The following is a 22122-nucleotide window of genomic DNA, read 5'->3' on the forward strand; positions in this document are numbered from 1 at the left end:
TCAGGGCAGCTGGGATATTCTTGTGTGTCTGATGGGTAGCAGTATTAAAAGCCAAATTCAGCAAGGGTATAGATATGTTATACTTAGTCTGAGTGTGAGAATAAAAAACAATGAGGGTGGCCACAGTTCAGCAAAACAAGGCTGCAAGTAATAAGTAATGGTGGTAATGTGAGATACTAAATTCCCAGAGTAGAAATTTATGACCTCTCTGGAAACAGGGTGTTATCACTAATTAAGATCCTACATGGATCAAAAATAGAAAAAAAACCTTAGTCAAACTCTACTTGCCTAACATGCCTATCACCCTTCTAATACATATCAGCCATAAAAACTAGAGAATGCATCAAAAATCAAGGGTAGAATCAAGACAATGACGAGCGTTCAGATTGGGCTTAGCGATCTTACAGGCCTCATACTCTCTAGCGAGCCTCTTGAAATCTTTATTTAATTTAGGCCTGGTGAAGCCATCCTTTATTTTGATTATGGTTTCATAGATCCTCAACTGTCTCCCAAACAAGGATTCGTGAAAACACCGAAAAAGGCAGGTTAAGGTCCATGGGGAGACGAATCTTTAACATGTCATAATAGAAGAAGTAACAAAGGAGCCCTTTATTAAGTTGGTAACCTGGTACTTGTTCTCCAGCAAGAAGCATCTGTTTAAAACCCTCTACGATCAGGTCCCGATCTTGATCTTACCTTAAATTATCAAATAACGAAGGTATCATGGCGAGTACTGCTGATAATCAGGCCCCAGACTAAGTATCTGTAAAAACCTCTAGGTTAGTATTGCCGCCCTCAAACATGTGGCTCAAGTCATCCGCGACCTGATTATCTGCTCCTTCATGTGTTTCACTGTAAAGCAGAAGGCAGAAATGTGGACAGTCCAATATGCGATCCTTCCTAATTGACATGGTCGTGCATGCACCCGGGTTAACGTCTGGTTGCCAGTTTCTAGCAAAAAGTTCTGGTGTTCCTCATAAAGTTTTAATTCTTACAAAGCGAAGAGGACCTGTAAGGCCTCTAATTCAAGGATAGAGTATGTATTTCATTTGGCAGAAGATACGGCCCTAGAAGCATACGCAACTGGTCTCCCGTCACTCTCTGCTTCCTGAAGGACTGTGGTTGTACCAGAATAGGAGGCATTGGTTTGAAATATAAAGAGCCATTCAAAATTCCGAATCGTCAAGATGGGAACGCTACTTAAGGCAAATTTGAGAGTTCAAACGCCGGATGCTAACTTGAAACCTCCCCTTTTCGGTGCAGATGGTTTAGGGAGGCTACTAATTGGACAAAACTCAGAATGAATTTCCAAAATAAATTTGTAATACCAGTAAATTGAGGTATACCATTCTTACTCTTAGGTAGAAGAATTCTAAATAGTTTATATATCTTCTGGATCAATCTTCACTCCTGCAGCACAAACTGAGTGTCCTAAACAGGAAATTTTCTGCCGGAAAAGATTCGCTTTAGATGGTTTAATGGACAAGCCTGCTTCAAACAAATGAACTAAAACTTGCCTAAGATGTGCCACGTGTTCCGGAAATGTCCTGCTGTACAACACTAAATAATTGAAATAATTATAAACACACTTAAACTTAAGATCCCCTAAACACGGAGTTCAATAAAAGTGAAAGAACCGTGGCACTGTTGGATAATTCGAATGGAACACAACTGAACTGAAATAAATTCTCATTGGTGGCGAAGACTATAAGTGGCTTAGATTCTTTAGCCAAAGGTACATGATGGCAGGCTTGGTTATGATTCTAACACAGTAAAATAACGCGCCCCAGCAAACTACGTAAAAGTCTCGCAACTGACTGCAGAATCATCTTTTGATCGGGGGCACGATAATCCAATAATGGCTTATCACCCATGCCATTTCCCCTGGACACTAGAAAGATGGATGAAATAAAGGGCGAGGTTGATGGCAAGCAGCAAGCAGCTTATCAATAATCTGGCGCTATTCCATCATTTTTTTGGAGGAGAAACCGGTATATTTTCGGTCAACTGTATTCGATACTAAATCTTATCTGTAGCTCCAGCCTGTCAGTCAGTACATTATAAAACTGCTTAAGTCCTCTCAAAATTTGTTCAGCATCTCCTTGTCCCAAGTGACCTACATCAAATTGAGCAGAATCACCTTGGCTGTATCTATGGTCACATAATCGATAAATCTTACTCGGCTGAAATTTAAAATATAAATTTCTGTTGGAGTAATTCCAAGGTAGTTCCTAAACAAAGTTACAACCTAGCAAAAGATTGGTAGACAAGCCAATTTGCTATTGCAAATTTGCTAGCCATGATAATCTCTGAATCGTCATGCTACTCCACACATAGCCTATCAACAGCTATACCTGTCCACTGACAGTGTAGCATTGCTGACTGACTGGTTGTAACTGAGAGGACTTACAGATATCATAATACTTAAAGCTACCATTCATAATCCAGAATAGAAATACTGCTCCTCAAGTCTAACAAGGCACATACGGGGTCGAGAGCCACGCACACAAATGCGAGAAACTGTTTTGTACCCACCCTGACGTTGTTACACCCTTTCAACGGGAACCCGCTCTTGCGTCGGCTCGTATTTCTTTGACGTCAGCCCTCCTTAAATTTCTCTCGTTCAGTTGGAATTTCTCGAACAAATTGCCTGGCCTTCCACAACGATTTCTTTTGGGTGGGGTCACATCCCCTTTCTTTTGTGTATCTACTGAGTCTTAAAAATGGGCTCGCTTACTTTATCCTTAACATCACATTCCTCACCACCAAAGTGAATGCTCTCTATACTTGCCACAACGTTATCGATGTCAGTGAGAGTACCCAGTTGCTCAGTAAATAATACAAGTGAAAGCCCTGCTTCGATAACCTTATACTTAGTGCCAAAATGACGGGGTTCGAATCTGCTCAATATACTGCACAAGCATCTCATCTTGTGCCTGTACCAAAAGAAATACAGTTACCAAGCAAATCTTTCAATAAACCCCCGTTACGCAAAATTGCAGCTCTGAGTTAAAGGCTGAAGACTAACCAACTGAGCAATCTGAAGTATATCTGCATGGTGTCCTGATTGAATGGAGAACCATAAGAGCTTAACCGTATCTGGACCGTTTTAAACACACTAACCACTAATGATTTGAAGAATGGGGAAAATGGGGTTAGGTTACCTATTAAATTGTTTAAATACCTTACCACCACCACCGCCACTACTTGTTATCCTGTCAGCTGCCCCTGGCTTTACAACTTCACTTACAGAAGGTATTTCATCCTTATTATTAAATGACTAGCCCTGTCATTCTAATGCACGGAGTCTCACTTGCAATTGCATGACTTTATTCCGTAATTGATCAGTTAATTGGATATGCTCCTTGTTCGTTTTCACTGCCTGTAAATCCTGAACTCGAGTACACAGATGATTGATCTGAACATGCAGTCTATAGATCTGAGCCCAGGAAGGATTAATACACTCCAGAAAGTCAATATTTTCCTGCATACTGGTGAGAACAAACACTCACCGCGGCACTTAACTCATCAACATTGTTCACAGCGATTAGTAGTAGACAGTCCAAGCCCCCACACAGCTGCACACACAGTTCAGCCAGACAAAAGACAATTCCTCAAGCCAGCACTGCATTAACTGAATAACACGCTCTAATAGTTGGTGAAAGATTTACAATAAAGGACGTGTTTTGACAAAGAGACAACAAATACAACAATACAGATACTTCACACAGCTAGGAGCTGACCCCTGTTACCAGTACTGCATGTGTTCTCTGTCCGACTCTCTGGCTAAGTTCCTGCATTAACTAGCCGTACTATAACATTTAAAAATTTCGTTAAAATCTAGGCATAATAGTTTGACACAAAATAATTGGAGCGAACCCCGTCCTAAACTCCTAAGCCCGAAAAACATAAAAATTAATAAAAGAACAATAAACATTAATAAAACTATCAACAGGTGATTAACCCATAGGAAAACCCAGTAAGATTAATGACATTACAATTCTGACTTGAAGACAACACATGGTAAAGTCAGTCCATTTGTCAGTCTCCAAAATTAAGAGCTGCCCTCATTTAATCCGAGCTCATACGCCCTATAACGAGAAGCAAAGGCAAGGCCAGTCACCTAATACAATATCACAACCAGTCTTTTCAGCAACTGATGAAGACTGACAGAGAAAAAAGTAGTTGACCAGGATGAGTGTCAACAGGCACAATAGGCAGATCACAGAAATTGCGGAAGCAAATATTCAAATATGCACTTACCAATATTAATTCCCCTGGTGACGCCAGCTGACGCATGAGATCGAGTCCACAGCAGTAACATCCTTGGCCCATGCAGCCTCATCCAGCTACTAGCTGGTGCTATCAGAGTACCAAACACGTTTGCAGAGTAGAATCCTACCAGCACGTTTGCATCATATTCTACACAGCCCCAGAACACGACCCTCAGCAGGCTCTGACTTGACGATCAGTCCGTACACCAAAAAAGAATGAATATCAGACTCTCCAGCGACCTCTTTAAAAGTTCACAGTCGGATAGGTTGTGTCCTGTCATGGGAGCCAACTGAAACTGTTACTTAGTAGCTACCGCAGATATCAGTGGACAACCACTATTGATACCATCTGACGTGTTTCACAATTGAAATTGCAGCCACAAATAATCATTTTGTATAAACCACCAAACATATCTGCAATTAGACACTGATAAAATCTCCTCCGTTTGGCCAAGTGAAGGGAAGCCCACAGTACATAAATGTAATTAAGAAGGAACTCGTGGATGTGACCCAAAATGCCACGCCTAGATGGGAGATGGTACGTGGATTGAAGGGGACCTCTGCATTGCTGTAACTGCGCAAGTGCCCATATTAACTATGACAGTTTCCCAGAACATCCATTATGCCATTGGAAAACACTTTCCAGATAAAGACAGCAATTCCAGCTTGTAAACATTGCTGAAAGCTTGGCTTTTTAACAACAGAAACTATCCAATAAAATTGCATTAAATGCTATATGATCTGATTCCTCAAGTCTTCAACCTGTGCTACATGTGGCATGGTGGACGACGTGATCGAGCCTGCAGTGGTGTTAACCCCAGATGATAGGAAGGTATGAGAATCTGCTGTATCCATAACAGAGGATAAGTGGCTTGTCGAATTTTCAGAACCAGTATACATTTTGCTTAGCCATCGTGAACACACATGTTTTACATAATTTGCTCCGTTCATTCTGAAGTCCACGTCACTAATAGGCTTTAGGGCCAACTTAGTCAGATGTATGATAATATCATTCATAAGGGGGGAAAGATTCTGATGACTGAGTCCTGGTCAAAAGTGATGGAACTTGGGCTGGTTGGATTATCAGCAAAGCTTTTGTCAGTCACACAGTCTGGGCTCAAAAGCCTCCCACAGTGTTATCATGGGTCAACGTGAATTAGAGTCTACACATTCTTCACCCCTGCCGTACAGAGTGTCAAAGCATGTGTCATCAGAATTTGATGTTTCACTGATAAGACAGTCCCAGTAGCAAAGCATTGTGGTAGGGCGCCGGCCACTGCTATGCTTACTTAGTGTGGCCCAGATGTAGCGGGACCTTGCATAGTCATCAGTCCCAGCAGTGGCTGAAAAAATTTCAGGACTGACGTGGCATCCTGACACAGTCCACTAAGTGCGAGATGGCTGAGACCTACCTGGGATGGCAAGTGATAGGCACAGACATCCGGGAGCAACCCTCATACCAGCAGTTGGATGGCAGCAAATGGCACTGACGAGTGGCGACTGGCACTGACGAAAGTTCCCATGGCTCTGCATCTCAGAGGGCCTCAGTTCGACCGTCAGCCCATGCCATCCTGTCACGACGATGGTAGAACTATGGCGAGCTCATGACAGAAGCCAATACTATGACGTTTGACGACTTGACTCACTGCTTCACCACATGAAGCCAGTATTTATTCACCACAAAACTAGTTCGTGGTGGTGTTATATCTGCAGAAGTTACATATGATGCTTGCCAAAGTGTCCATGTTTACGGTAACCATCTAGGCACTGACCATCAGACCAATTGCAATGCCCAGTGAGCGCCATGGCGCAACTTAGGGCCAGTATCTTGCCGCAAAGAGGCAACATCAATGCATCATTGTCTTTATCTGCATGTGTGACCCACGACAACTAACATCGCGCCCTAGAGTGACAACGCCTTCTGGATAGCCACACACGTTATTGGTTTGATTGGACGCTTTGTTATACCCAAATTGTGCATAGACCTATAGCTGTATGTGATCTAGAGACTGTATAAAGATGTTGTACAGTCAGTTTGACCATCAGAACTTCAGGTTATTGGTGCAAAAATATCATCTTCACCCAACAATAGAAAAGTTGGATTTGCAACAAGGTCATATTGTAACATTTGTACTTTGTTTTAACAAAATGTGACAACGATCGCTAGCCACTGATCCATAATCGCAATATTCCAGGTCGTTCTTTGCCGTAAGGAAAGCTAAAACTCCAGTAGTCATCCTGACTGAAGAATCCATCGTATCTCGGGAAGTTGTGACTTGTAGCACATCGCGTCACACACACTGACTAGACGAAAACTGAGGCAGAGCCCTCCAGTCAAACTACTAGCATCATCTCCTGCCCCGCCATACGACTTCTCAGAAAGAACTGTCCCTTACTAATCTGTCCGAGAAAAATTACTTTTTTTTTTGGAGTAAACATTTATTGTTTTCCAAATTCAGATATATCACTGTCCGCCACAACTATGAAATTCTAGTGTGGTTTTAACACTTTAACCAGGACTTTTCCATGCTCCTCGTCGTGATTCATGCTATCAGTACATTGTCTACATATACTATTACTTTTCTCAATAGTTTTCCCCCTATAACCGAAAGTAGCACGAGTATAAATTGCTCACTGGGAAAATAGGCTCAGGCAACAGGACTGATGTTGATAACTCTTTCCTCCATATAGGAAAACAGTATATGGTGTACATTGCGCATGAAACGTTATTTCTGTAATACTAATGTATAACAGGAGTACTAAAATCCATATCCTTCTGAATTTGTTCATTCTTAAATTTTCGCTTCTTTACAGGTGGCAGAGAAAGATCTTGATGCACAAGCGTCTAGAATTATCCTACGTTTCTCGTGTTGTATTATTTTCCGAGCACAAAGAAGGCTTTGTATAAGGTTCTCGATCTTTATATCACCCCCACCTTCAGCATTCTCTGGCTCTTTTTATAAACGGATTCCCTCTTTCCTGTAAAACTGCGAATTGCGAAAGAACAAACTGCAAAATAAGACGTGATCTGTAACCATTAACAGGCACTCGTCTCTATAAAATTGCTTCGATGGAGAACCCTTTACTGACCCGCTACTAATATTTTGGGGATTCCGTTGAGCCCCTTTTGCTTCCTGTGGACGTGGTCTTTGCTTTTTGCTTCCCGACCATCGTTTACACCTGTTGTTCCATTTATAGTTCATCACAACTATGTCTTCTCGTATAGTCACCTGATTCTGAAACGAATCAATACATAAATATGGACTTCCCAAGTGATGTTGTTCATCTGCGTTCTTGTTTAACATGTGTGTAATCCTTTTCAAAGGAATATTTCTCATATGGGATACTTGTTCTCAGGCGTCGTTCCCTTGAACTTGTGGCGGTATGTCATTTATTTTCGCTGCGACTTTATGTGTAAATTTTTCTCGTGTAATGCACACCCTAAACATAGTCCACTATCTGATAGACTTGAGATTTCTCACTCTTTTAGTTTTACTTTCATTATCCTTAGTGATTATGTGTGGCGTTATTTTTCACTCTCAATGTGCGTGGGAATAAACAAATTTCACCAAACCACTGGTTATCTATATTTTGCTTCGTTGGTTGATAATGTTTACGAAATGGCGCCAGATTTGGTTTTCTTTCACTCTGTCATTATATCTGCTCGCTGTAACCCTGTCATATAACATCAATATGAAACAGTTACTGGTGATTTGAGACGGAGCTATCTGGTGGACTGTCCTTATTACTCAGTGAAACGTGTTATAAAACTGAAGTCCAAGTGCATGATACATCGTTATTTAGGAAAGGTAGTAGTAAAACAATATCGGATATGGAGCATTCACAGTCTGAGAGGATAAACAAGCTGATGCCGCAACATTATTAACGAAATGAGTTCTTGAAATTTTGCCAAAAACAATTATCTACGAAGGCTATTCGTAAAGCAAAGTCCGATCGCTCGCGGAATGGAAACCACCCTGTAAATCAAAAATGTTTTATTTGTAACAGTTAGCTACACCTTTCAACTACTTCTCTAGATAGTCGCCGCTCTGGCTTTCATGTCTGTCGTGGCATTGTACCAACTTTCCAATACGCTCGTCATGAAAAGTAGCCGCCTGTGTTTTCTGACAATTCTCTAAGTTGTCTATTCAAAATGTTGTCGTCACGGCCAGCGGTTCATGTGAACAGAGAGGGAGCCAAGTCTGCGCTATATTGTGAGTGATTAAACACTCGCGATCGAGAACGCTGCAGGACCATCTTCATTGCCCACGCAAAGTGCGGCCGAGAATTGTCATGAAAAAGGAAACACCTGAGAGTTATGTGGGCTGCATGACATCAGGCGAGATCTCTCACCAGGCCCTCATACTTGGCAGGAGATACTGTTTTATAGCCACCTTTACATGCTCATTGTGCACTCAGAACTGAAAACAGTGACATGACGCGATTGACAAGCATAATAGAGGCACTACACAACACATCTGTGCAAAGTTTCAACGGATTTCGATTGTGGTTTCCGTTTCCCATAACTTTGCAAATAGCCCTCATAGTACTGAGTGACAGTTTACAGTATGATTATAATGTTATACGGACTTCATTTGTGGATTACTCTTGGCACATGTTGTATTTTGACTCCATGGTCAAACATCTACATCTACACTGCGCAAGACACCCTACGGTATTTGGCGGTGGGTATTTTATGTACCAGCGTCACTTCCCCCTTTTCCTGTTCCTGTCGCTTATGGTTCGTGCGAATAATGACTAGTGATAAGCCTCCGTATGGGCTCGAATCTGTCTATCTTGATGGTCTTTTCACGAGATATATATAGGAATAAGGAATATGTTGGTTGTCTCTTCTAAGAATGTCCACTCTCAGAACTTTTAACAGTAGACCACACAGTAGTGCAGAACGCCTCTCTTGCACCACAAATAAAATCTCCAAGTATAGCATAAACTCGTGCAGTCATCAAAATCCTTATCGCACAGACCAGTGTTGATTTGTAGTCCCATCGCAAAATGATAACTCCGATTTCACGGTACATCTTGAAAATTTTCAGAATCAAAAATTCAGTGGACGCATTTGCTTTGTTTGCTCAGCTGAGGTACTTACATGCACCTAAATAATTCAGGACCCTAAACTCGCTCCATCCGTCAAAACCATCATCGCAAAAGACAATGTTGAATGACGAAATGACAACTCTGGTGCCGCATTTTTGACGACGCTGAAAAACGTTTCGTCTCTTTCGCTTGCTGTCTGCTATAACCCCACATTGCACTGTACAGATTTCCAACACTAGTTTTATATTACAGGATTGTTGCGGTCCTCAGCAGTGATCATTCTGCTGCCTGCGAGGGGACCTGTCTAATCTGTGGTCAGATCAGAATTGCAACCAGTGGTGTTGTGCTTTTGCCCCTACCAAATCTCTTGTAACTGTCCCGATTATGAATCTATTGCAAGAGTATATTCTTTGTCGCAATAGATGCGAGTATGTAGTCAAATTATGTCCGCATCCATAAGTGTTTCATTAGTATGTCTTTCATCCGTATGCTGTCGAAACTTTGTAAATTATTTCAACGCGGCCAGAATGCTGGGCCCTTGACAATAGACTTGCGCCTGCCCCAGATGTTTCTCTGCTGGAGCAGGACTTTATTTTACATTTTGTTGTATACACCAAATGCTCTTGGTGTCAAACATAAATATGTGGCATGAAGAGAACTCATCCACCATCAAAAGTACTTCCTCTTCGAGGTGGATTGCCTGCATACAGCAACGATACAGCTGTTAGGAAAATGATGGCAGCACAGATTAAAAACAGTTTACAATAACTTATTAAAAGCAGCTACAGTGCGAAATAGTGTGTAACAATAGTTTAAAATTTTGAAGGAGACTCTGGTGGGGGGCATCTGGAAACTGTCTGATTTGACTAAACCGTATCAGAGCCGGGCTCATTAACATCCATCAACTTCAAATGACTGCACATAAAAGTGCTACGCAAGGATTTGGATATACGAATTGAGTTGTTTGGCCTTGTGCAGTGCCACTTGAGTTGGATCAACTTCACATAAATAATTATTATAAAAATTAATTGATATCCATCAAGGTCTGTGGTCAGGGAGTGGGTATAGAAGTTATGTTTTACCGAAATTGTCGTAAGTCTTGAGGTCAGAGTGAGATTTATTTCAATTAAACACGTTCCTGTGAAGAGTGATTGCGCACTTGAATATTAAATGAGTATTAGTGATGAACATCAGGTGAAATCCGTGACTGAATGGTTGGCAGAATTGATCATGGGCCCTAACTGCTCTCTGTGAGATGCTGTGCAACCTAGTGTGTCCTGAAGGGCAACAATACTGGCCGTGAATTACCGTAAATCGCACTAGTATTGATCACTCCGGAAAGGCTACTACAGAGCATGCACAGTTGATTCATACTGCAACCTCGGAACATTTGAGTCTCCTACAGAGAGGCCATTTGAACAGCCTATTAATTCTGGAGCGAAATCGACAGAAGAAACGCGTCCACGAAATTTCTAAGTTTTGCGTCTAGCGTTCCGTATGATGCCCGAAGTAGTCTCTCAGTCCGGAAGAAATTTGCCTTCCTTCCGTGCAGCAGTCACCCAAAACCCACGGCCCTGAGTCTGCCAATAGCCTGTAATTCCAAACCATGGACGAGTAGCAACTTCCGCCCCATTTACAACTCCGAAACTGGATTCCCACCACACCTGCAGTTAAACAAATTCCTCCAATGGAATAACTTTCCGTCAGAGTAAACGGCGGCTGCAGACGTGTGCTGATGTCATGGTCAGTCCACCAATCAGTGAACTCAGTTACTGCGCACATGAGAAGCAGTAGAGACGGGAGCACGCAAACGCAATAAGCAAAGAAGGCAGTCTACGTGAGGCGCCAGAGGGTTACGTACTCCGCTGAGCCGGACATACAGTTCTAGGAAAGCCAGCAAACAAAGCGTGCTGGCTCTGTAGCCGGAGCCTGGTCTTTTCACACAGAAGCACCGTGCATCCATCAGAATACCCCACTCCGCCACTCACACTGAAAGGCTATGAGCGGAGGTGCCATGGCGGCGCGGCAAGTAGAACCTGAAAGCGAGACACGTCCAGTATACAATAGCAGCCGCGGGAACACGGTTACCTCAGCGCCAGGCAGTTCCGCCATTGTCCGTTCCTCTCGCCCTTCCGAGAACTCGTCTGATGTACTCCACACGGACCGTGCCGTGGAACGTCAGAGTTGAGCGTGCCGAATTGAACGCACTGTTGAACGCTGTTAAACGATGCGATTTGTGCATACGGTACGTTGGCCACCATGGTATACGCGATCGCAACGTGCTCTAACGGCAGTTGTAGGCTGTATCCGGCTCGTAAATCACATTGTTCGTTTACGAAAAGGACGGGCGTAAAATTCCTATATTAGCTCTATTCAAACGTACTCTCCTCCAGTGTCCATACGCTGGTCGATTTGTTCTGGCTGTAGTACACATAAATAATAAGTTCAATATCATTAAGGATATTACAAATAGTTCGACGCAGATTTACAGTAGTTCTCCACATAAGATAAAAATTATGTCATCATTGTCACTTTTTACTGAAGCCCTAAGGTCATTCTTAGTCGATCACTGGCCCTAGTTAGTAGCAATGTTTTGACAACGGGTGAATTACAAAACTTAAAAAGAGAAAAGGGGCAAATATCTCTCTGCCAGCAGTGCAAAGTGTCCTGTAGATGAAGCCAATCGAACAAACTCACTCCTTAAAAAGAGGGCACTTATATTTACATAACATCGAATATTATAGTAGATACTTACATTAAACTAATAAAAAAGTATCGGAACCTATTGAAAAAACGAAGGTTAGAAAAAAAATTGGATATAGTGGGACACGAACCACAAACTCGTCATATGTTTCCTTACGTATCCGTGTCACTGTTCATTGCGCTATTTTTTCGTAAACTACAAAAAGACGGAAAGCTAATGCCACCGCCACTTTTGCCGTAAATATTTAAGAAGAAGCCCCAAAAGGAAAGCTCCATCACTTCAGGGGTTGGCTCCTATCACGAAAGACCCAAATAACTTCTACCAAAAGAAGAAGAAGACAAAAAAGAAAAACAGGAAAGGGGGATACATGGAAGGCACTTTTTAAATTTTTATTTTCTTAGTTTATTTTATTTTATTTATTTTTTTGAGTTTTTTGACTTTATCATAAATGAATCCATCTCCGTCGCACAACCAGGTCCTCGCAAAGCCTGGCGATCGCCATCGACATCAGCGGGAAAGAAAAATACCACGTGGTGGCGACACATCAGTAAATCATCGAAGTACGTGTTTTCGGAAGTGTGTATGAATAACCCATGAAGGGTCATATGTCAGCTGCTCTTTGCGTGGATTGTCCAGCTGCGACGGGGCTTGTGGAAAGCGCTCCGGAGAAAGTTCGAGAAACGTTGTTGGTACTTTGGGTTCTTGACTACTGCACAATGTCGCTCGTTAAGGTATTGCCAGAAATCGAGGGCTGATTTGTCATCACCACCAAACAGGTAGTGGACTGCGTGCCCGCTAATCCAAGTCATAGAATAGGTCTTTGCACGCGGGAAATAGTCCATGTCCGGAAGAGAATCATTTGTGGGGTGTTGGTGTCAGGATTCGTGCGTGTGATGAACGCCAGCATCTGGTGGACCAAAAGCCAAACATTACTCGACCCGTCACACACAAGTCGACGGCCATCGTCGTCTTGCATGCCGCACGTGGTACGTAATGGTGATGGCGCCAGGTGGACCGGTGGAGACGCGACTTGCGGACCTGCTTCCCATTAACTATTACATACCAGGTGGATTGGATGTCCGACGCTAGAGGCGTGCACTGCCCGCTACACGGCATTCCAGCGGACGAGAGGATGTTTTTCTTCGATCACATTCGGCGGAATCCGCGACGTGGAGATAGAAGCATGGTCCTGATGTAGCCGTATTCAAGAAAGAAATAGCTCAAGTAGAAAAAGGGGCCTGGGACGTCGGTCAGAGGCACTGAGGCAATAAGTGAGCTCAGGGTAAGGGCTCTCATCAATAGGCTAATGAGGCACGTCGAAGCGCGTCGCCACATCTTGACGTGCGTGCTTACAAGGGCTGTTGCTCGGTGGTGAACACGACAAAAATTGAGACCTCCTTTGTCCATCAGGAGGATGAGGGACTTATACCTGACTTTAAGTAACAGGGATTGACTCACAAGGGAACCCAATTCTGCCAACATGCGTCTGGCCGTTGACAAAAGGGTGGGGAATGTCTGAGCTATGTGCGGGATTCGCGACATAAACATCAGCAAAACGTGTCGGTTGTAGCATGTCAAGGGTTCGGATCCACCGCAATAAGCGTCTACTGTTAAGCGCCACTGACCTCCGCAAGTCGGTTGTAAAATCAATACCCAGACATCGTACCACGTCGCAGGTCCGCATGGGAGCGACGCATTTACCGAGCAGCCAACGGCCTATAGGCAACGCGCGAGATTTGCGAACATCACTGCCCGAAGCAGCGCCGTAGGACTCCGCCCATTCCAGCGCTGCCTCAACATCGTTACCGTTGCGCAGGAGGTTGACCAGGTAGTCCGCGTAGGCCGTACAACACATAGCGTTCCGCCAAGAGTCATCGCGGTTAGGCGTTGGCGGAGGCGGCAAAGTAACGGTTCCATGGCGAGAGCGTACAGGGTGGCAGCAACGATCGTTGTACCAACAAAGCTGTCTGGGAATCCCATATTCCACATCACTGCTGTCAGATAGGAATGATCAACCCTGTCAAAGGCCTGACTGAAATCAAGGGAGGCCGGGACCCCTGTGATGCGATGCATCCCCGAAAGCGCGATCATGTCGCGGTATCGACACAGTGCAGTCCGAATGTTGTGATTGCCCCCTAAAGAGGCCTGATCTTGGGACACCAGGTATCGGGCCGCCCTTCTGAGCTGTGCTGCCAAAAGCTGGGTAAAGATCTTAAAATCACAGTTCAGCAGCGATAGGAAGCGATAGGTTCCACCCTTTGGCTTATGGACAGGAACGAGCAATCCTTTGAGGAAGACACTAGGAAGCTGTATGTCAGGGGACATCAAGTCGCGGCATATATCCGTGGAGGGAAGAACGGCCGTCGGTGCTGTGACTGCGGCACATGTGCCAGGAGGAACTGTGGACGGCGCAGTGGAGGCGGCGTCGTTGAGTGATGTCTGTACAATCTGGCGCTAGAGACAGTTTGGCGGACACGCCCTTCCTGGCTGCAGCTAGCGCAAATACGGGGCTGTGCGTCATACATAATGATGACCCTGCATCCTCCTATAACCAAGTACGACGGCACATGATTCTCCAATTCAATTTTCCCTTGATGGACGACGCCGAGCACAGGGTAGGTTCAAAGGTTTTCCATTTTTCGGCCAGGTGACTGATTACATTACCATACGGCTTAAACTCTGACATGACGGCGTCCGGCGGGACCTCGAACGGAAGTTCGAAAACCCTGATCTTACTCAGGCCGAAATTCTAGTGGTTAATCATTACATCACCTATGTGTCCGTCGGGGTGCTTAAACTTGAGGTTTCGCGCTTGGCGGCTCACAATTTCGGTACACTGTTCTTCGATGCGCATCTTGACATATGCAACCTTCCCAGTGACAGAAAACTGAAATCCAATGACATCCTGCGGATCCAGGTGAACATCATCCAGTATAAAGTTCTCAATATCGTAAGGCCTAGGTCGTGCATATTCTGCTTGGAATGCGATCTTGATCGTTGTCCGACGGTAAGTGTGTGCCATGGTTCTCTCGTAAGAGAGACTCAATACACAAAACGCGGCGAGAAGTAAACAAACGCGCGCTCGAGCTCCACAGCAAGAGGGGTACAGCAGACGTCCGCGCCTCACGGCTGCGAAACCTGAAATGCGCGCTAAAGTGTCAAACGAATGTAAGATGACCTTACCTAGCTCCTTACTATTTCCTGAAAGCTTCAATCGTAGCTATATTACTAACTGAAATTGAATTATAACAAACTGTATCAAAAACAATGCGTTTTAATGGATTCTCAACATGGTTTCAAATGGCATATTCTCATAACACGATAGCACGCAAGTTACAGTAATTCTTTTGCCACGAATATGACGTTTCTCCTGATTTCATTACAACGAATCACACACCTAATGGTGAGGTTTCTAGAGGTCATCATTTGCTGGTGCTCAGAAACGGAATATATACATATGAGCTTCAACAGAAAACCAATACAGTGCCTCACGACTCTGTATCGAAAGGAGATGGCGTGCTGCCATCTCAATGGTCAACGCTCAAACGCACGTTCAGAATATCTGACATGCTTGATATTGCTCTATGCGTTCGGAAAGACTCCCCAATGTGCTATTCCACGCCATGACGTCAGAAAACTCGGCACGCTCAACATTCAAAGTTGAGATGCACGGTCCGTGTGCCGACGGCTTTCCCTCGGCAGCGTGCCTTGGCTGTGCAAGTGGCCACAAACAGAAGACAGAAAGAAGCAGCGGAATGAAGAGAGTTCCAAAACCCAAAGTAATTGGAGTCTCAAGTCATTAGAGTACCCAGCGCTCTGTCTCTGTATCTGCATGTAAAAGATCGGCCCACACGCAATAAATAAACTTTGCATAATCGATAAAATGAAACAAGAATTGGCCTGAAGGACCTTCCATCCAGGAGATAGATAAGCCAGAAGGGCCTGCCACCTTTCGAGTTCACTTGCTTTTATCGTTCTTTAACTCCCATATAGTCCTGAGTGAACAATAACTAGGATCAGTTGTAGAATGTCCGGATGGGCTCATATAGGCGGCGTCTGTAGATAAGTCCTGATTCTGTCTTGAGGCATGATGGTTTTATACTGTCGAACCAACTGGTGACGCACGCCGTCTGAATGGAGCCGCACATGCACTTATTTCCGTGTTTGGCGCGTGAATTTTTAGGTGGAAACTGTGTAACTTAAGGCGAAAGTCTAACATAGGCTGTATTGTTTGTGCCCTGTACTGTCATTTTTCACTATCGCCGACGTAATTTAGGGATAAACATTATTTTTTGCAAAAGTATTCCATGTACTTCATGTAATAATTGGACAGTTTTCTTAACAACGTGTTTACTTCGACATTCAATAAATCAATTCTCACCAGGACATCACTTTGGTTTCGAAGCAGCATCCCAATTTACCATAACTATGTTGAGCCTCTCCAGGCGCCCTTTCTGTATATGGCGTTGTCTCGTACCTTCTGGAGAACACAGCACATTTCTTTGACTAAGAACATAGAGGTCAATTATGATCACATCGTAGTACAATACAGTTTGTTATATTCTTGATACGTTCCGTAAATTACAACTTTCTCACGTAATTAATGAAACGAATTTTGTTAAATGTTCGACGAAACCCTTTCCGCGTCACTGGGAAGTCGTGTTACAAGTTGGCGTAACATACTGCAGACAATTTAAAATTAGTCGCATAAGGCACATTTATAAAACGTGCATTAATTCACTAACGTGTTAAACAATGTTGACCTTCTAGACTTCTTCACGTAATATGCACAGCATTTTTAGCTATATTTTAGACAATCGTTGATAGATATACTGATTTTATACTGAACTTGCATGTGGTGCAAGTGACAGGCAAATAGCTGTTACACCATGTAGCGAAGATTCTCGTTGGAAGGAGTATCCTTGAAGTGCCTTCAGGTAGCTTTAAGGCAGCTTTCAGTAACTGCACACTTGAAGTTCTGTTACCGGAAAGGACTCGGAGGTAAGGCGGCTGATTGTCCAGCGGAAACAGGGTGCACCTGTAAATGTACTGGAAACTAGGAATAGGAGTCTGTCAACAACACAACTACCCTCTCCATGACACTGACTATCGAAGACAATATAATGGCACTCCGTCCAAGACGGATAATAATAGGGAGTTAAAACAACAGTAACAATTATTATCTGTCGCATGTAAGGGAAATAGAAAAATATCGCAATATCAATGCCTTCATTTGGCTATTAACTGCAAAGTCATTATTATTCCACATGTTCGCAGGTACAGAACTCACGCAAAAGAACCTGACCGCCGAGCAGAAACACATTCTCGTTCCCAGCCGTGTCCGAGTCAGTTCTTTAGTTCCGAAGAGGCGACAGCTTTAGTTTCCTGTCGCCTGCTAAGCTGTGCGTTTCCTTTGTTAGAAGCAGCCGTTTCCGTTCGTTATGTGCCGATTTACTTATTCATTACTCTTGTCGGAGACTCTTGGCTTGTCGATTTATTGGTCATGCTGGCATAACGTGTTAATACGATAGTTTGCATTCTAACTTGCTGTATCGTAGTCCTGATTGTGAGTAGGCTCCAGCTGTTGAACTGGACCTCCCCTCTTGCGCGACGGCCGCTTGGACTGGAAGCCCCACTACTACCATTGTCTCCTTCCCTGGCATACCGTTTGCAGGAATGTGAGCCAAGTTATTGTGTATACCTACTCTACATACAGATATCCGCATTGGCGGAGACTAGTTATTACTGCGAATATCCCCAGATATTACCACGGATAGCCGCATCTAAGCAGAATTCTACCAATAGGTGATCATCAGCGCAAGAAACTGACTGTACGTTCTCTATCCTCAAATCTCCGCTAACACAATTTTTTTGACGCTGTCTTAGCCTCCACGGCTCACTTCTTTTGCCTGGTCCAAACAGCAGACTGCTGAAGCATGTGTATCTGGCGAGCCTCTAAATGAGTGTGGACTTTTTCTTGTGGTACGTCTTGTGAGTGCGATGATGTAGCATCTTGCGCTGCAGTGCTTCCCAGCCTGGGGATGATTACCTCTCTCCCCCTATCAGGTAGAAAAATTATTAATTGTAATCAAAAAAGAAAAAGGAAACCCCGTGATCAGACCCTGAAGACCACTTGATAACCGACCGACCGCCGCGTCACCAATGGGTTTGGTTTGGAGGGCATCAGGCCAGAACGTCACACTCCCGACCATTGTCAACTATCTGACCTTCGAGCCGCTACCTCTCAATCAGGTAGCTCCTTAATTGGCATCAAGAAGCTGAGTATACCCCAGTGCAGTCCTTCCACCAAGGAAAAATCTCTCGCAGACCGGGAATCTAACTCGGATCCCCCGCAAAAACCTGTGTCGCGTTGACCACTAGGCTACTGGTCTATTCTACACTTTTCCATGGTTTACAGTCTTCAACGATGCGCATATATGCAGTTCTTGCAAATTTCATTATGTGATCTCTACACTTTTCATTAAGTCAGTTCCTATCTTATTCCTGGGAATGCATTGAGGAACTTCCTTGATGCACCTACTACGCCTTCGCCTGGCACCTCCATTTCATTTTTATTGAAATCACAATTATACCTTCCACTCCTATCTGTTCTCCGTCGCATTTGCTTGTTCTTTTTGTTCTTCTGCTTCTCCTAGCAGATACCATCACGTGTCCTTCCACTGATGTCTGAACAGTCCTCAGTTTTCCGATAGTTAAGCCCACGTGTCACAACTGTAAGGCAAAACTGGTACTATGCATTGATTATAAATTTTCTGTTTCTGACTCATTGGAAGCTTTGTCTTTAAAAAAGCTGCTTAGTTTCATGAAATCATTCCAGTATATTTTTGATTTTCTGTTTATTTGTTTTGCTGGCCATTCAGTCTTAGTATCGAACACTAATCATCTGTAACAAATTCTATTCGCAACTGTCGCTTGTAAAGTCGACACGTAAATGCCTGGAGTCTAAGATCACATTCAGGGACTGAAGGAATATATTAAGACTGTGATGTCTGAGCCAAGGTATAATTTCTTGGACGCCACACAGACTGGCAACATTTTAAGGAATGAATGACGTCAAGTAAGAAGTATTTGCGGTGAAGCATTCTGCACAACTTGCAGGTGTGAAAGGAAATTTCCGATTACTTCAGTATCAATGCAAATGAACTTGGAGCGTATTTTACAATGTGCACTTGCTGACAACAAACCAAAGAACGGAGCTCGAAACAAGCAACGCCAACTCTTCAATTGACTGATTATTCATTGTTTTAGTACAACAACCTACAAAAATGCAAGAGTTTTATTTATTTGAACATTATCTAAATATGTCTTTCACCACATTTCTATTTTGAAACCAACCCCCCTCCCCTCCTGCCCCCAGCCCCCTCATCCTCTCCCCCCTACCCCCCACCCCCGATAGATTAATTAGATACCATACGTACTAAACGTACTTAGAGAAATGGGTCACTCTGTTGTTTCGGGTACTGGTCTGAGAAACATAGGGATGATTGGACTTCCACAAAGTTGCTTCCGAAAGGTAGCTCTACTTCGACCAGTATTGTTGTTGGATAATAGTTAGGCTCAATCTAGATAAGTTTTTACAACCTTCTCACACGGAGTTCGTAATAGTCAATCAGAACCAACTTTTCCTGTGGATGTCAAAACTAATGTCCAGAGAAATACTCAAAAGTCGATCGGGCTCTACATTCTGCTTCTGTCGATGGTATACGATTTTCAGAAACATATTCATGTAAGGCAGGCGCAAATAATATGAGGCTGTTTCGTCGGAAGTGGTTTCTTAATGAGAAAGGCAAGGCCTTTCGGTCCGTTATCACTCTGGAAGGTTCCTCAGCCAAGAAATGTCGAGACATGGTGAAAATCTTTAAGAAATTCAAGGTAAACGCAAGTCGTCGTCCGTTCGCCGCCTGATATTTGATTCAATGCTACGCCCAAGTCACATAATCTCAGCGAATAGACTGAAATAATTGGCAGTGGTACTTCAACAAATTTGATCAGAAAGACAAATATAAAGATGATAACAAAAATGTCAGTACAAATGTGCATCAAAAGTAGTAAAAGATAATTAGTTCTTCAGAAGTGAAGGACTGATTGGACAAAACCCAGCTTGATGAGCAAGTTAAGTGTAGTGATGAGAAAAATTTACAAGTATTATTTCTGTTTAACACTTTATTCGTCGTCACATAAATCATAGTGAAAATAATGGATTGCCCTCTCATTATAAAAATAGGGGTCATTGTTTTAAAAAATAGCGTACAAAGAAACATTTGCCACAAGTCCTGCTCAATTCACTGATGGGAGCCATGGCAGATGAAGTGAACCGTACATGACAAGGCACTGACACAGCCTGAGGCTAGTTAATGCAACTTCTTTTCGTTTCTGTGGCTGGAAAGAGCTATGACACGGTTAGGTCCTTGAGTTCAAAGGATGGAGCTTGCACTTCTAGCCACTGCTATTAGCGTTACATATGTGGTCCTGTGGCTCTACAACTAGATCTCGTTTCATTAGAGGGAATACGTACGACGGGCCATTGTAGATATTTTACAGATCTCCTTGAGCACTCCATTAGCGGTGGCAACCATTCTCAGTTAAATGCACCACAATAAATGAACAAAAACAAAATATATTATGTAGTATTTGGCTAATTGGTTAAGGGTTTAATCTAGTTTTGTTGTTTTAGCAAATAGTTGTGGACTAGTGTTTTTGCAGTATTAGCAGTATTTTTTATTAAGTATCAGGAATAAATAAGTAATATAGGCCTATATATTTATTACAATCTACAAAAATGTTAACTGTATGGCCTGTTTTTACTTCTCAAATAAAAGGCTGTAACTGTGAGTACCAAATAAAAATAAATGAAATGTTACTTCTGCTGATCAGTCGCTAAAAATTTCCACATGATCTGGTACCACGCAAAACAATCACCTCTATCTCTAATTGTTGTCGGCGAAGGAGAATAGCCCTAGATGGATTCGACTGCTTTTCGTAATGGATACATTCAGTGGGTGGCCTACTGTACGCTCTTGGTATGGGACGTATGACGAGCTTCGGGTTTAATGGTGTTGGAAGCTTAGGCAACTCAAACCTGTTCTGGTGCTCCTCTGCTCACTTCCAAGAGCGAATTGTTTCGTGGCTGATCCTTCATAAACTTCCCATATGCCCCGCACACATTGGAAAATTGTTTTTACTGTCCCTTCCACCTAGGTGCAGTAGGATTCCAGAACATTTGCAATTTTGTTACAACAAATTTAATCCCTTTTACTGTGCGTTTTGGAGAAAGGTTACAATACTTTCTTTCTCAGAGGAACCTACTTTCTTCTATTTCCTATTTAGACTTTTTTCGTCAGGTGTAACTGCGGCCTCTACATGCTTCTCCGCATTACGTTTGCTATCAGGACATGAGTTACGCATTCAATTAATTCTCCCAGCAGTTTCCCCATAGTAATATCATCTAGCGTGTGAATCCATTAATAAGTCATCAAAAGAGGTTAAAGTCGCAAGGCATGTGACGACAGATTTTTCCTCCATACATGCCTGCCACGTACGGTCTATACTGTTCTTGGAATGACAATTATTTTAGACTGACGGTATTGAAACGGCGATAAAATTCGTGTCCCTCTGAATATGTACAGGGCTGCTAATTCTTCCACACTGGTGTCGCTTTCTATTGAGAGAAGACGATGTTGTTCATTGTTATAACGTCGAAAACATAGTGTTTCCTTGTTTCTCACCGAGCGAGGTGGCGCAGTGGTTAGCACACTGGATTCGCATTCGGGAGGACGACCGTTCAAATCCGCGTCCTGCCACCCTGATTTAAGTTTTCCGTGATTTCCCTACATCGCTCCATGCAAATTCCGGGGTGGTTCCTTGGAAAGGCCACGGCCAGTTTTCTTCCCCATCCTTGACAGAATCCAAGCTTGTGCTCTGTCTCTAATGACCTCGAAGTCGGAGGGACGTTGAACCCATTCTTCCGTCCTTCTTTGTTTCTTTTCGACCATAAAAAAAAGGTGTTGCATTAGCTTCCCTATCTTTCTATCGCAACATTCTCTCCCTCTGTTTATCCACCGGCTCTCT

Source organism: Schistocerca americana, chromosome 2, assembly GCF_021461395.2.
Source record: "Schistocerca americana isolate TAMUIC-IGC-003095 chromosome 2, iqSchAmer2.1, whole genome shotgun sequence".
Lineage (NCBI taxonomy): Eukaryota > Metazoa > Arthropoda > Insecta > Orthoptera > Acrididae > Schistocerca > Schistocerca americana.